The sequence below is a fragment of the Lissotriton helveticus genome, chromosome 1_1 (assembly GCF_964261635.1).
Source record: "Lissotriton helveticus chromosome 1_1, aLisHel1.1, whole genome shotgun sequence".
Lineage (NCBI taxonomy): Eukaryota > Metazoa > Chordata > Amphibia > Caudata > Salamandridae > Lissotriton > Lissotriton helveticus.
In genome coordinates, this window is record NC_136057.1 from 865,417,997 (window position 1) to 865,433,601 (window position 15,605).

Sequence of the window (15,605 nt, forward strand, 5' to 3'; positions counted from 1 at the left end):
GCTGCATTTTTTTTAACTGCTTTATTTAAAAGCAGTACCAGACATGGTGGCCTGCAGAGCCCAGCAGGCACCATACCTAGGAGAGATGGCATTCCCAATAGGCTCGCAAATTGCGAGAGGCTCATTAATATTAATGAACCTCGCAATTTGCGACCCCATTGGGAATCTGAAACAGTGTTAAACACACTGTTGTACATTTCATTTGGCGACTCGCAATTTGCCACGCGCAATGTGTCGCCAATTGCGAGGCGCTAAATGAAATGGTCGTACATCTGGCCCCAAAATCCTTAGGGGCAGATTTACAAGCCCCTTGCTCCTCTTTTACGCCACCGTTGCGTCACTTTCGTGATGCAGCAGCGACGCAAAAGATGCGCCATGGTGCAGGGTATTTACAACGTGACGCATCTGAGAGATGCGCCACGTTGTAAAGCCCTGCGCCAGAAGGAGGCGTTCCGGCGCAGGAACGCCTCCTAGAAGTGGCTGAGGGAAATCTACAAGATTTCACTCAGTCACTTTGGGGCCCATGCTGCGTCAAAACCCTGCGCCTGCTTGAAGCAGGCGTAAGGATTGACGCAGCATTAACAAGATTCTGCCCCCCAGAGCATTGCTGGAGCTGTGTCGCGCTTGCGACGCAACTCCAGCAATGCGCCACCTTTACGGCACAGATGCGTCATGCATCTGTGCTTTTTTGCCCCATGAGGCGCAGCATTGTAAATGCGGCGCATCAATGGTGGCGGAGGCATGGCGCACAATAAGTGGCGCATCCCTGCTGATAAGCATGGATGCGTCACTTATTGTAAATCTGCCCCTAAGTACTTTGAGTATTTGTTTTGTGTGCACACGTGTGTATTTTTTTCGAATTACAGTTTTAATATTTGAAATTTAACTCATACAAATTGCTCGGGGGTCCCCGGCTTCCAGTGGTGACTCAAAGGGGGTCCTCAGGAGTCAAAAGTTTGGGAACCACTGGCCTACAGCATAATATTTTGTATAAAAAGAGAAGGTTGGCTTTGTAAATTTGAGCAGTCTCCTGAGAATATACACTGTCTTGTACTTCTAGGACGCCTGTTACTTGGTTGCAGCCAATAAACTCGATCTTTGACTTCACCTAGAAGACTCTGTGTTTCTGTAGTCTGGAACAGGAAGGACCCGAAGTCTTAGGGTGTTGTCCCTGGCACCGCTGGGTTACCGGTTCAGTACCGGTTCTGAAAAACTCAGTACTTCGTTACTCTCACACGGAGAGGATACAAGCTAGAGAAAGACAAAGCTCAGTAGTGTCAGGAGGTGGTCCATTCTTTAGGACAATTATTGTCAGCTTTTGGTTGGCGAGTAACTTCTGAGAGAGCAGCATCTATACGTCAAATGACTGAGCCAGAAACTGTGAAGGAAAATCAAACGTTTCTTAGCCTCTGTAATTATGAGAGACAATATGTTGTGTTTAGTTATATGCTTACATCCTTGTTTATGTCATTGCCTCGCGCTGCTTCATCTGCTGCCACAAGCCTCTCCATTCCTCTCCATTCCTTTACGTATCAACATTCTCTACTGGAACTGGAGGCTCTGGTGACAGTTGGGACAGTTGCTGCAGGATCGTGATTTGAGCAGGCGCACCCTCTGGTGTTAGGGCAACCTAATAAACTATATTTAACTTACTTGAAGTCTTCGTTTCATCTCTACAATTTGGTGACGTTGGAAGCCCTGACACCTGCCAGAACCCTCATTCAGTGTGCTGTTTATTCCTGTGATTTTTTTTTCATGCTGAGGGTCGTCTAGTTTTCAAGATTAACAACTATTCGGAGAGCAGCGGAAGTATTCTCCATCCTACTGACTGCCCTGGCTAGGGCTGACCTTTCCAGATCCTCAATCCTTGCATGTCATTGATGGTGGAAACAAGGCTGATCATCCTCACCAGACGGAAACTGAAGTGAGCTGGTGTAAACAGCGGTCGCGTCTTTCCAGACTTCCACTGTGTCCGGTCCTTGAGCAGCGTATGCCGTCTAGCCGCTTTAAGACCACTTCGAAGACGGGTCAAAGAATCCATATCGTTAAGGAGGCAAGAGGGCTAATGAGGATCACTTCTGTGGCGCTGTGACAGACCGGTAAGAGCGTTGCTGAGCATTGCTGTACCTTCTTGCTGAAGGAAAAGTGTACTTTCAGTGCACCTGAGGGAAATTTCGCCTCAGTGCGATTAATGCCTGCGCAATTCCCGCCCACCTGAAATCCTGTCAGGCTTTTTTCTGTGCGTCATTACGTCAGTGGAACGCAAACGCAGGGTCACGCAGGGTGGCCATTTTGAATACTGCACTTCTAGAGATATTGACGCGTGTTTCCTACCGGTGACACGCACACCACTTTCATTAACAGATTTTGACAAGCGTGTTGCTAGCGGTGACACGCACACCAAGTCCTTCTTTATAAACGTCAGAGGACTTCTTCTGGGAGCATTGTTGTGTTACTTATTTACCGGTGACACACACACCTTATTTCTTTGGCTATGTTTTTAGCAAGCGCAAAATATTGGCTATTAAATTAGAAAGTGTGTCGTACACCTTATTATACTAAAATTCTGATTATTTATTCCAATTATCTTTTCAAGATAAGCGTGTTAACAGCGGTGACACGCACACCTGGTTATTCACGCTTTTCGCATTGTGGGTCATAGTGCAAAACCTCTAGTGCAATTTTTTTTTTTTAGATAAAATAATCTTTGGAGACATTTCTTTATTTTGTATAAGGTAAATTCCTTTAAGTACTCATGGCTTCTGGTATAATTTCGAACCTCTCTCATCCACAACCTTTTATTCCATCAACAAGTGATGACGCCATCAAATGGGAAGATTGGAAGGAGTATTTTGAGAATTATATTTCAGCCATAGGGGAAGAAGAAGAGCTAACACCTGAAAGGAAGAAAAAAATACTTCTCCATTGTTTGGGGGCCAAGGCAATGAAAATATACAATCGCATCAACAAACAAGCATTTACAATGCAACGGTCTCGGCAGATACCCTGGCAGAGTATCAGTGGATGCCAGGGCTGCAGCTGCCGGGGGTGCGCAGGGGAGGGCTGGTGTTCATACGTAGCGCTGCGGGCGGGGTTCAGCGCTGCAGGCAAGCAGTGACACCAGGAGGCTGCAGCACAGGTGCACCGGGCGTGCTGCGTGCGGGGTTCAGCAATGGCAGGCAAGCATTGACACCAGGAGGCTGCAGCACAGGTGCACGGGCGTGCTGCGGGCTGGGTTCAGCACTGCAGGCAAGCAGTGACACCCGGAGGCTGCAGCACAGGTGCACGGGGCGTGCTGCGGGCGGGATTCAGCCGCAGGCGTTGGACAGCTCGAGGTACTGCAGGCCATGAATGGGGCTCATTGATGCTAAACCGGCTCTCCAGGCACGCCTGCAATCAGCACCCCAAACATTAAAGTGGTTGCCACATAGCCGGAAGACCCGGCTCTACCAGTCCTCGGACCTGCCTTAATATATTGTTTCCCCACAGGGCAAAGAGCGTGCGGTCTGCCAGGCACAGAAATAGCCATGTACCCGGTTACTTTGCACAGTCACTTCAAAAAACCGTGGCAAACACACTGGGAGCGCGTGGACATCTCTCTCTACACACCCAGGCCGTGCATCGTGAGGCTCACCAAAGGGTGCGGTGGTCGAAACGCCGATTCTACCTCTAATCTGGTCGCTGTAGGGGCGGCTCACCTCGGAGGACAAGACCATCTCCATGCCCATTCAGTCATTGGCGCCTCTCTCAAAGCGCGGTGCTCGTGGTGTAAGAGGAAGGGGGCACGTGCTCATTCCAAGACACAACCCGCTGAGGAATTTGCAGAACGGTTCGGCAGGCGTGTGTGTTATCAGCGCCGCGCGCTGGTATGCAGACTCCCCTTGCATACTAGCAGGCGCGCGTCCCGATCCGGGCTGCATTCGCATGCTCTGGAAACAAGACCTGGCCGCGCGCACAACGTTATCCTATGGGAAAACACTGCGCGCGGCCAGGTCTTGTCTCCCTTCGGCGTCTCAGACTGCTGAGACGCCGACAATAGTTCTCGGCGAGAACGCGCTTTCAGCGCGTTATAGCCGAGCCCTAAAAACCAAGAGAAGGTGATGTTTATATTATTGCTCTAGAAGACTTAACCATGTACTTCAAACCCACTATTTCTATTTCAGTCAACAGGTATAAGTTTTTCCAACGCAAACAAGCTCCTGAGGAATCTATAGAGGATTTTGTTGCCGCATTGAAGGATTTAGCACTCACTTGCAGATTTGGCACATTACATGACAAATTAATTCGTGATCAGATAGTCATGAGATCTTCCAACAAACATGTCCAAGAGAAATTATGGGCAAAAGGGGAATTACCTCTAGATGAGGTTATTGGGATTGTGAAATGTACGGAATTGACAGGTAGATGTGCCAAAGCTGTGTTACAAGAGGAAAAACCAGTTACTGATGAGAAATCTACTGTTGATAAAATAAGTTCTTCAAAAAGTTCTTACAATAAGTTACGTTCTAACAGTTTTCAAAAGAAAGATTCCATCACCAGAAATAAACTGTCAGATGATGGGAAATGCTACAGATGTGGCAGTAAATACCATTTGGCAAATGATAAAACATGTCCTGCTTTGAAGCAAAAATGTACTAAATGTGGGCTAATTGGGCATTTTTCATCTGTATGTAATAGGAAACAGAGAGGAAATAGTAATGTAAAAGTAGTGATACCTGAGGAACAAAGTGAAGCATGGTCTTTGTGAGAAGTTGGCCTGATATATGATGCTCACTAGTTCTAGTGATCACCTTGTATCAGTCCAAACAACCCTTATGGTGATTGGTTGTAAGTCAACCTTATAGACCAGCTATCCTAATGGTAGCATGGACAAAGCAGTCTTAGGCTAAACTCTTTTGGCATGTGAAGCCAGCTGTTTTACCACAATATAACCCCTTAAATACCAGATGAAAGGACACCACACAGGTTGTTATGAAAATAAACACTATATTTATTAATAACAACACCTCTGAACTCTTTATGAGGTCAGAGGGCTAAGCACATGACAATCTCTTAAGAACAATACGACAAGTTGCACAAAATTACAATGGTGCCCTAGGGGCACGACAAACCATATACTAAGTAAGTGGAATGTGAAAGTCGATAAAAGGAATGGAGCTGTCCAGAGGCTGTAGGATCGATGGGACCACGCTACACTAACTCTAGGTAAGTAATAGGAGGTCCACGGAACGCGTGTGCAGAGTGTGAACTCACACGCGAGATGCGTAACAACGTCTATGGACAGTACAGTTCAAGTTAAAGGTGAGTACGGACAATCCTGACTAGTTAGGACAAAAACAACTGTGGAACTGGACACTAGGACAGTTAAACTACCCTTGAGCACCAAAATGCTCTCGTTACCTCACCCACGGGTTGCGGGTGCATAGGTGCCGAAGTGTGTCGGGTTCTCGCGTTGAAGTCAATGGAGCCTGAAAGAAAAGATGCTGCAGGCGACCAGGAGGAAGATGTCCGGTGCGATCCAAGCATGGATCGGTGAAGAAGAGGACCTGAAAGCAGAGGGGACAGTGTTCAAAGTCACTAGCCAGTGACCGGTGTGGAACCAGGAAGGAACCAGATGCTGTCGTCGCGATCAGGTGAAGAGTGGATGCTTGACTCTGCAGCCACCTGGACCAGGAGGTGTCTTCGCCAACCAGGATGGAGGCATGAGCTGTCCCACGCAGGTTCTCGCTGTCGGCGGTGTCGGATCCGGGATTGGAGTCAACAGGCCTTGGCAAAGGCAACCCACGCGGTGAGTGGAAGAGACGTCTGGTGCGGACTAGGAAAGTCCGGGGTGCCCCTCTTTTGGAAGGGAGCAATGGCCAGTCTGGAGCAACCAGACCAGCAGTGAAGATTCAAAGGTTCGTCATCTGGGAGGCCACTAGCCAGCCGGCAAGGGACCAGACAACGCGTCGAGCAGCAAACAAGCAGAAGGGCCCCACGCAGATCTCGTGGAGGCAGGAGGGCTGATCTTCGACGCAGGGGCTGCTCGGGGCTGGGGCTTCTCAATTCCCAAAGCACTTGGTCGAGTTTACCTTGGGAGTCGTGCTGGAAGCGAAGTGCAGGTTCGTTCAAGATGGCCGGTCCCACGTGTCTCGTCGCACCCACGGGTCCCAGCTTTGCTGCAGATGTGAGTTGAGGTCAAAGAGGTCTGGGAATCCGGGTCTCGTTGGGCTCTGAAGTCTGGATCCTCGAGGGAAGACGACAAAGTGAAGCCGCTGGACGCTTGATGGTGCCTGCAGTTGCAGGGTGGACACTCCTTGTCCACAAGGGAGATTCTTCAGTCTTCTGTGGAGCAGAACGTCGAAGTCCAGAGTTTCTTCTTGTAGAATTGTTCAGTATAATCTAATTTGGAATGGGACCAGCTCCTACGTTTATCCTACTAAAGGGGGCTGCACTACTGACTAGGTCCCTCCCCTGGGTGGGACCAGGAAGGAGGGTGGCTACACCCCCTATCCTTTGTCCGGTTTCCCGCCAGAGCTGGGGCAGGGATGCCCCAGCAACTGGTTTGAACCGGTGTATGCACAGGACACCTTGTGTGCCCCGGGCATGTCTCATTCCTTTCAGGCCTGTCCTACCCAATACACAAAATCCTGTCTGGGGTGGTGCTAGCACCTCCCAAGGCAGGAAACCCTTTGTCCAAGCCTCCCTCGCTGGAAGGACTCCCAGCAGCAGGAGGTCAGACTTGTGTCTGTGGTGGCAGCATCCATTTTGTGATAAGAAGGCTCGAGTTAACTTTAACCGGGGTTCTCGGTTACATACATGTCGTGTCCCTCTAGAAGGGTGGAATGCTACCCCCATCACCAGAATTGGCGAGGGGGTAGTATTCCAATTCGTATGACACCTTACTCGACATGTTTTGATAATGTTATACCAGAGTTAGCATTTAACCGCGAGGTTGATAATGCACTTAAGAGTATATGGTATAGCGTTATCATGGAACAGCTATTAGGACTTGGTTCCGCAAGCTGCAAACGGGCTCAGCTCATGCCAGAGCACCATCTCACATAATTCCAAGCACTCTGCCTTCAGGATTGATAAGGCCTGCCATAGGAGTGACTGATAGGAATATATGTATCCATTTTAGGGTTAGATATAGGTATACTATATCTACAGCAAAGGGTGATTACACCACCTTGCCCCAGCTGTCATGCAGCCAGTTGTGTCAGTTTTAGGTGGCCAGCCAGGGGTGGCATAATACATGCTTCAGCCCCTGGTAGGCCCTGGGTACACCTATGCCCTGGGTACAGGGACTGATAAGGTGGCCCAGTACCAATTGGTAAATGCACCTAAAGTACATGGTTGTCAATTTAGAGAGAGAACAGCTAGGCTGTGGGTCTGATTAGCAGGCCCACAGCCAGGGAATGTCGTAAACCTGTGAAGCAAAAAGCAAAAATCTGGGGTGACCATAGGATTGCAGACCCCACTCTCCTACATAACCCCCCCCCAAACTTAGGGATATTAAACTACCCTTGACCAAGTGAGTCTTCCTGTTCTAAGTAGAAATACCTGGAGAGACCATCTGCATAGCCATGGTCAGTCCCTGGTCTGTGCTCCACTGTAAAGTCCATCCCCTGTAGGGAAATTGACCACCTAAGAAGTTTGGGGTTTTTACCCTTCATCTGATTTAGCAATAAGAGGGGCTTATGGTCGGTCTGAATCTTGATGTGAGTTCCAAACAAGTATGGCCTCAACTTCTTCAGGGCCCAAACCACAGCAAAGGCCTCCCTCTCAATAGCTGACCAATGCTTCTCTCTAGGGGTCAGCCTTCTACTTATAAAAGCAATGGGCTGGTCATGACCATCAATATTCAGTTGAGATAGAACAGCTCCCACACCCAACTCAGATGCATCTGTTTGGACAATGAAGGTTTTGGAGTAGTCAGGACTCTTGAGAATAAGTGCAGTACGCATGGCCTGCTTTAGGTCATCAAATGCCTTTTGACAGCTAACTGTCCACTGAACTTTCTTTGGCATTTTCTTGCTTGTCAAGTCATTAAGTGGTGTCACAATCGACCCATAATTTTTGACAAACTTCCTATAGTAACAAGACAGGCCCAAGAAAGCTCTGACCTGTGTCTGGGTGGTTGGAGGAGCCCAGTCCTTTATGGCCTGTATCTTGCTCTCCAATGGTTGAACCTGGCCTCCACCCACAAGGTGGCCCAGGTACACAACCTGACTCTGCCCTATCTGGCACTTAGTGGCCTTGATAGTGAGGCCTGCCTTTTGCAGGGCCTCAAAAACTTTGCTCAGGTGGATCAGGTAATCCTCCCAGGTGGAGATAAAGACAGCAATATCATCTAGATATGCTGCACAAAAGTCATCCAACCCAGTGAGAACTTGGTTCACCAACCTTTGAAAAGTGGCAGGTGCATTTTTCAAACCAAAGGGCATCACCACAAATTGGTAATGACCTCCTGGGGTAGAAAATGCTATTTTGGCATTGGCATCCTCAGCTAACCTGATCTGCCAATAACCAGCTGTTAGGTCAAATGTACTTAAGAAAGTTGCAGAAGCAAACTTGTCTATCAGTTCATCTGCCCTAGGTATGGGTCCTCCTGCGAATGAGGAGCCGACTTTGACGGCTGTCATGGGCGCTATTGCCAATATCCAGACTTCGATGGGTCAGCAATACAAAACGCTAGCCACTAAATTGGATACGGTTGCGATTGAGGTCAACCTTATCAGGACAGACCTGGGGAAAACCAACGAACGGGTCAAATCTCTGGACGTAAAGACAGCAAGCTTGATTACAAATGTGTCGGATCTTCAGACCGAGGTCCGCGATCTTCGCGTGGCCAGAGACTCGTTTGCCCGTCGGCTGGATGATTTTGAGAGCCTAGCCAGACGCAATAATGTTCGCATTATAGGTGTTCCGGAGAATTCTACGGATGTGCCAACGGACCTTTTGGTGGAGGACCTTATCCAAAACTATTTGACACCAAAGGGCCTTAGTAAACTTTTTGCGGTGGAGCGTGCTCATAGGATTCCAGGTGGGAAGCCCAAGCTCGGGGCCGCTCCGAGGCCTATCATAGCCAGGATTTTTAACTTACGTGACAGAGACGCTATCCTGAAGGCCTCCCGTACTAATGGTGCTACCAAGTTTGAAAATGTGTCGGTCATTTTCTATCTGGATTTCACTCAGGAGGTGCAGAAGCAGCGTATGGCCTTTACGGGGGTAAAGCGACGCCTCAGAGATATGGAACTGAAGTATGCCATGCTTTTTCCGGCTCGCCTGAGGATTGTGTATAATGAACGTACATTTTTCTTTGATCGTCCTGAAGTAGCTAGTGACTGGCTAGACTCCTTGCCGATGTAAACACACCAATTCGGAGAGTTCGAGAGGTGCCGAAGGCGTCCTGGAAGAACAGGATCAGTGAGTCGGTACAGATGAGCCATTATTGGACGCTTTGCAGCGGCTCTGTGATAGTTCTGTTTTATACGTTGTTGATACCCAGGGGTGGGGGGATTCGGAACTCTTCCTCCTCAGGGGACATTTTTCTCTCTCTTCTTGTAGGTTAGTTTAATGGGGTGACAGGCACACTGCAAGTTGGGGTGGCTTTCTGGTCTACCACAGGGGTGCAGGGTGGGGGGTTGTGTGTTGAGGGTTCTTTGGGGGGAGGTAGGGGGGGTCTTTTCTTGTTTGTTTGTTTCGAGGCTCTGATTTGGTTGCTATTTTATCCTTTGTGCCTGCTTTGTGGCGGGGGACTGTTGGTTTCTGTTCTGGATGGCGGGTAGGGGGCTGCGGGTGCTGAGCTGGAATGTTAATGGTCTCGGAGATAGAATAAAACGGGGGATAGTTTCACAGTATTTAAAGCGACACTCCCCTGATGTTGTTCTACTACAAGAAACGCATCTGGTAGGCAATACGTGCCATGCACTGAATAGAAGAGGCTACCGTTTGGTGGCCCACTCTGGATTTACCACTGGATCGAGGGGGGTGGGTATCTTGGTTAGGAATTCCCTCCCCCTCGAGGTAGATGACGAGGTGTTGGATGATAGGGGCCGTTATGCTGCTGTCGTGGGTCGCTGGGAGGGGAAGACGATCTCCATTTTGTCTGTGTATGTTCCCCCTGGTCTACAGTCCACCACATTCTCGTATTTGGGGGGGGTGGTCCTGGGACTCCCCGATGGTCTGCCTGTGGTGGGTGGGGATTTTAATTCGGTTGTCAGTGGAGAGGAGGATCACAGCCCACGTAGAACCCTCCCCAAGTCGCAGCTATGGTTGGGAAATTTCATGGATACCCTGGGTTTAGCAGACTGTTGGAGGCAACTACACCCTGGGCAGCTCCAGTATACCTTTCATTCGGGGGCCCACGGTAGTCTCTCGTGACTTGAGTATATCCTTGTACCAGCAGCGCAGATGATATCCGTGAGAGAAATTAGACAACTGGCAAGAGGGATCTCAGATCACTCCCCACTGTGGCTTAATATTGATGTGCGGCTGGAGTCCGGGGGTCGTGTCATCCCCTATTAATCTGTGGCATCTCCGTAACCCCAACATTAGTAAGGAAGTGGTTAAGTGTATGGAACATTACTTTGTTGAGAATGAGGGGTCAGTATCCTCCCCTGTTATTTTATGGGAGGCGTACAAGACTGTGATCCGAGGTCAGACTCTTTCTCTGATTGTCAGCGACAGGAGGCGCAGAACTGTAGAGGTGGTACGACTTGAAACTGATATTTCTGAATTGGAGGAACGTATGGAATCTGTGTTTACGCCTGATAACTTGCATTCCTTGGTGCTTAAACAGTTCGAATACAGAGCTCTGGTGACCGATGCGGCTAAGGCAATGCATCGTGAACAGCAGGGACGCCTGTATGATGTGGGTGACAAGGCTGGGAAATTGCTGGCTTGGCTTGATAGACGAGATAGAGTGAATCATGTGGTGCCTGTTATTGAGCGAATGGATGGTGTGCGTGTTATGGACCCGATCGAGATAGTTGAGGTCTTTGCCCAGTACTTTCGGAAGGTGTATTCGCCGGCCTCGGATAGACCTGAGGAGGACTCGCACCTGTTGCTCCGTGATATTACATTGCCTAGTCTGTCAGACTCGGATAGGGAGCTTATGGAGGCAGATTTTTCTACCGACGAAGTAGCGCTCGCTATCCGTGCACTTCGCCCGGGTAAGGCTTCGGGCCCGAACGGTTTGCCAGTTGAGCTGTACATTTTGTCCCGACAAAATGGCGCCGTACCTTCGTCGATCGTTTTTGGCGTCACGAGATCTCGGCTTCTTCCCCGAGATCAGAGACTGGCGTCCATTGTGGTCATCCACAAGGACGGTAATCCTCGGGAACACTGTTCATCATATCGGCCGATCTCGCTTCTGAACGTAGAACCCAAGGTTCTTGCTAAAATTCTTGCGAGCCGCATGATCATGGTGATCGGCGATTTGGTGCACCCTGATCAGTCCGGATTCATCCCCCACCGTAATACGGCACTCAATCTTCGACGCCTCCATGGTGTCCTGGCGAGGGCGGGGTCTCTTACTGACCCGGCCATCTTGGTTTCCCTTGACGCCTCGATGGTCTTCGATACGGTGGAATGGCCATATTTGTGGGCTGCCCTCACCAAATTCGGCTTTGGTCCCAAGTTTATCGGGTGGGTTAAACTTTTATACGAACAACCGCTCGCTCAGGTGGTGGTTAATGGACGGGCCACGGCTCCTTTTGTCCTTGGGCGTGGCACGAGACAGGGCTGCCCTTTGTCGCCTCTCCTTTTCGCGCTCGCTCTCGAACCCCTTGCTGAGTGGCTCCGTTGGGAGCCCTCGCTCAAGGGCATACGGTGGTCCCCTACCTTCGAGGACCGCGTGTCGCTCTATGCCGATGACATACTATTGTACCTTACTTCTCCCCGTAAGTTGTTGGGTGTCCTGTTTGATGTCTTGAGCTCTTTCAGAAAGAATTCTGGTCTGATTATCAACTGGACTAAATCCTGTATTTACCCACTCGCGGGTGGCCAACCTTCTTTGCCTCGCTTCTGCCCTATACCTATCTCCAGTGTTGGTTTCAAGTATTTGGGGATCTACGTTTCTTTGGACCCCAAAGTCCGATTTGAGCGGAATCTACAGCCCCCGTTGGCCCGACTTCGATCGGCTGTAGCGGCGTGGTGTAAATTGCCTCTTTCACCTTTGGGGAGGGCGGCCTTATTTAAAATGATGTTTCTTCCACGATTCTTGTACGCCGTTCAGAACACGCTGGATCTGGTTCCAGCTAATTATTTCCGTGAGATCGAGGGCCTCCAGAGGAAATTGGTTTGGGACGGACGGCCACGCATAGCGCTGGCGAAATTGACTCTGCCTTGGTATGACGGTGGTATAGCTTTGCCGGATGTCAGGCGCTATTATTGGGTGTCCCAGTTGAGTGCTATCAACCACGCCATGTATGGACCTGTTCCTAATCCCGCTTATGATATGGACAGGTGGCAGCTGCCGGGGGGCGATTATAATAGAGCGCTTTACTCCAAGATTGACAGGAGATGTTTGACGGGCCCCACTGCGGTGGCCATACGTGAATGGGATAGCGCAACATCGGCCACAGGCTGGACTGATAGACTCACTAGGGCGACTCCTTTATATGCAGCTGAGAGGCTGGGCGGTCTGTGGTCTTCAAAGGGATTTGATCGGTGGGACCTTATCGGTATCAGCAAAGTGGGTGATCTTTGGGCCACCGATAGAGTCAAAACTTTTGACGAGTTAAAGCGGGAATATACGCTGAATGATAGCGAATATTTCCGATACCTTCAGATCCGTCATGCGCTCACCTCGGTCTTCCCCACTGGTACCTTGATTCCCGAGTCTTCTCCTTTGGAGGATAGAGTGCTGGATGGACATGTTCCTGATAGTACTATTTCCCTCATATACAAAAAACTTATTAATACCCGTTCGGATCTCCTACTACAGCTGCGTGAGGCTTGGACGGGTGACGGGCTGGAGTTGGACGATGAGGACTGGCAGGCTGCAGTGTCCTCCCCTAAGGAAGTCGCTATTCCGGCGCGTCTCCGACTGATGCAGCTAAATATTCTTCATCGTGTCTATGTTTCGGGTCCACGGTTGATACATATGGGTTATTCGGTGGATGGGTTATGTCGGCGTGGATGTGGTTTGCTTGCTACCTTCCTTCATATTATATGGGAATGCCCGGAGGTGGTGGCCTTCTGGAATCGTGTTCATGCGGTGATGCGAGAGGTGACGGGCGTCGGGCTATTTCCTGAGGCCCGACGCTGTCTGCTGAATATTTGGGAACCGAATGACCGCACCGTTGCTCAGACTCAATGGGTCACACTGGGCAGTATGATTGCAAAAAGAGACATCGCTCAACTTTGGGGGTCACATAGGGCGCCACTGATCTCGACCTGGGAGGAGAACATGGACTGGTGCATGTTTCGTGAAAAAATTGTATACGTCTCCCGGGGTAGGCCCAGGAAGTGGGTTAGGATTTGGGGTCAATGGAACGCTTATCGTGGAGAGATTTGTGACCCTCCCATTGCAGAACCCCTTGACATTACAGGATCTCCTTGACTTTACGTTCCAGTATTTTGACTTTCTGTTTTCTGTGAAGTGTTGCTCGCTCCTGATCCCCGCCACCCATCTCCATGTTTTCCGATGCTTGCTCTTCGTTGTCTCCCCCATACCGCAAGTAGCAGACCCCATACTGATTCTCTTGCCTCGACTCTTTTCTTGTGGGTTTTCTTTTTGTTGTTTGTGTGTATTAAAACATGAAAACCTTTTATTTATCCTCATCTGACAGGTGCTCCTAACCACATCCTGCTTCTAAGCTGCCGGACCCTCGGGTTGTCGGCTGATGAGCTATGTACTGTTTTATTTTTGCTGATTTGCATTACTGACCGGCCGTGTTGGTTGTAGGTCTGTATCTGTTTTCCTTTTGTACAATAAAGGTTTTTCAAAAAAAAAAAAAGAAAGTTGCAGAAGCCAAATTGTCTATCAGTTCATCTGCCCTCGGTATTGGATGGGCATCTGTCTTAGTGACAGCATTGAGACCCCTGTAGTCTACACAAAACCTCATCTCTCTCTTACCATCCTGGGTGTGAGGTTTTGGCACTAGAACTACAGGACTAGCCCAAGGGATCTCTGAGGGTTCAATGACTCCCAATTTCAACATCTTTTGAACTTCTTTCTTTATGCAGTCCCTGACGTGGTCAGGTTGCCTGTAGATTTTACTCTTGACAGGCAGACTGTCAAGTGTCCACCTCATGGGTGCACCAGTTTGTCTGACTGGGGGTCAGTGAGAACATTTGTCTGAAGGATTGAAGAACCTGTTTACAATCCTCTTGTTGATGTTCAGAGAGGCTGTCAGAAAAGACTACACCATCTACTGACCCATCATCAGGGTTCTGAGTGAGCAGGTCTGGGAGAGGGTCACTCTCTTCCTCCTGCCCCTCATCTGTGGCCATGAGCAAGCCCATGTCCTCCCTGTTGACAAATGCTTTGAGCCTGTTTACATGAAGCACCCTGTGGGGGCTCCTGGGAGTTCCCATGTCTACCAAGTAGGTGACTTCTCCCTTTTGCTCAATGATGGTATGGGGTCCAGACCATTTGTCTTGGAGAGCTGCTGGGGCCACTGGCTCCAACACCCACACCTTCTGTCCTGCATGATAAACAGTTAGGACAGCCTTTTGGTCATGCCAAGCTTTTTGAAGTTCTTGGCTGGCCTCAAGGTTTTTGGATGCCTTCTCCATGTACTCTGCCATCCTGGAGCGGAGACCAAGTACATAGTCCACTATGTCAAGCTTAGGCTTTTTGAGAGGTAACTCCCATCCTTCCTTCACCAGACATAGAGGTCCTCTTACAGGATGCCCAAACAGAAGCTCAAAAGGGCTGTAGCCAACCCCCTTCTGTGGACCTCTCTGTAAGCAAACAGGAGGCAGGGTAAAAGGATGTCCAGCTGCTCCGCACCCTGACCAGGTGCCGCAAGCGTGAGGGGTAGGTGTCGCCGTCGTCCCAGCGTCTACGCTCAGGTACTCTTACCAGACAGCGCTGGCCTCACGGGAGCATGCTGCGAGGCCTGTGTTACTCTCCCTTAAGGTCGCCTAATTAGAGCAGGACCCCTGGCCCGCTTTGTACCCGACCCAGTGAGGTTGTATTTGCATTTGCTTTTTACTTTTTAAATGAGCAGTGTATCACCGTTTTCCTGTGTAGTACCTTGTTAAGGTCCTGACGAATCGCCGGTTGGCGAGAAACATGTTGACCACAATAGGGGGTTGAGTTAGTTTTCTGCATACCCTACAGTCTCTAGCTCCCCTCTCACCCCCTTTTAATCAGGGAATCAGCCACGCCAATAAAATACATTGTGGATTGCTTACCCTTTTTAACATTCACTCACTTTTCACCGACTACACTTCTTGTTCTCACTCACACACACCATCGGCAAGGAACAAAAGAACTCCGCCAAAAGAGTGCCTCCTGGCATTCCGTCAGACATTGCAGCGCCGGTCTGACGAGGAGCAGTGAGCCGATGATGAAGCTGGACATCCTACAGTCAGGGTGTTTCACACCTAGCGCTCTGGGTGTGTGAGGCTCTCTAGTTCCGATAAGGGAACCTCTCTAGTTCCCT

At 49.6% G+C, this 15,605-nt stretch overlaps 1 long non-coding RNA gene across 1 annotated transcript in view; it reads left to right on the forward strand.

Annotated features, from left to right (window-relative positions):
• The first annotated feature begins 1,572 nt into the window (after positions 1 to 1,572).
• The window catches only part of LOC144771066 (uncharacterized), a 36,754-nt gene continuing 22,721 nt past the window's right edge, over positions 1,573 to 15,605 (forward strand). Inside the window, exon 1 of the long non-coding RNA XR_013599096.1 lies at positions 1,573 to 2,099. This is a non-coding gene — a long non-coding RNA (uncharacterized LOC144771066). The remainder of the gene's footprint in view (positions 2,100 to 15,605) is intronic.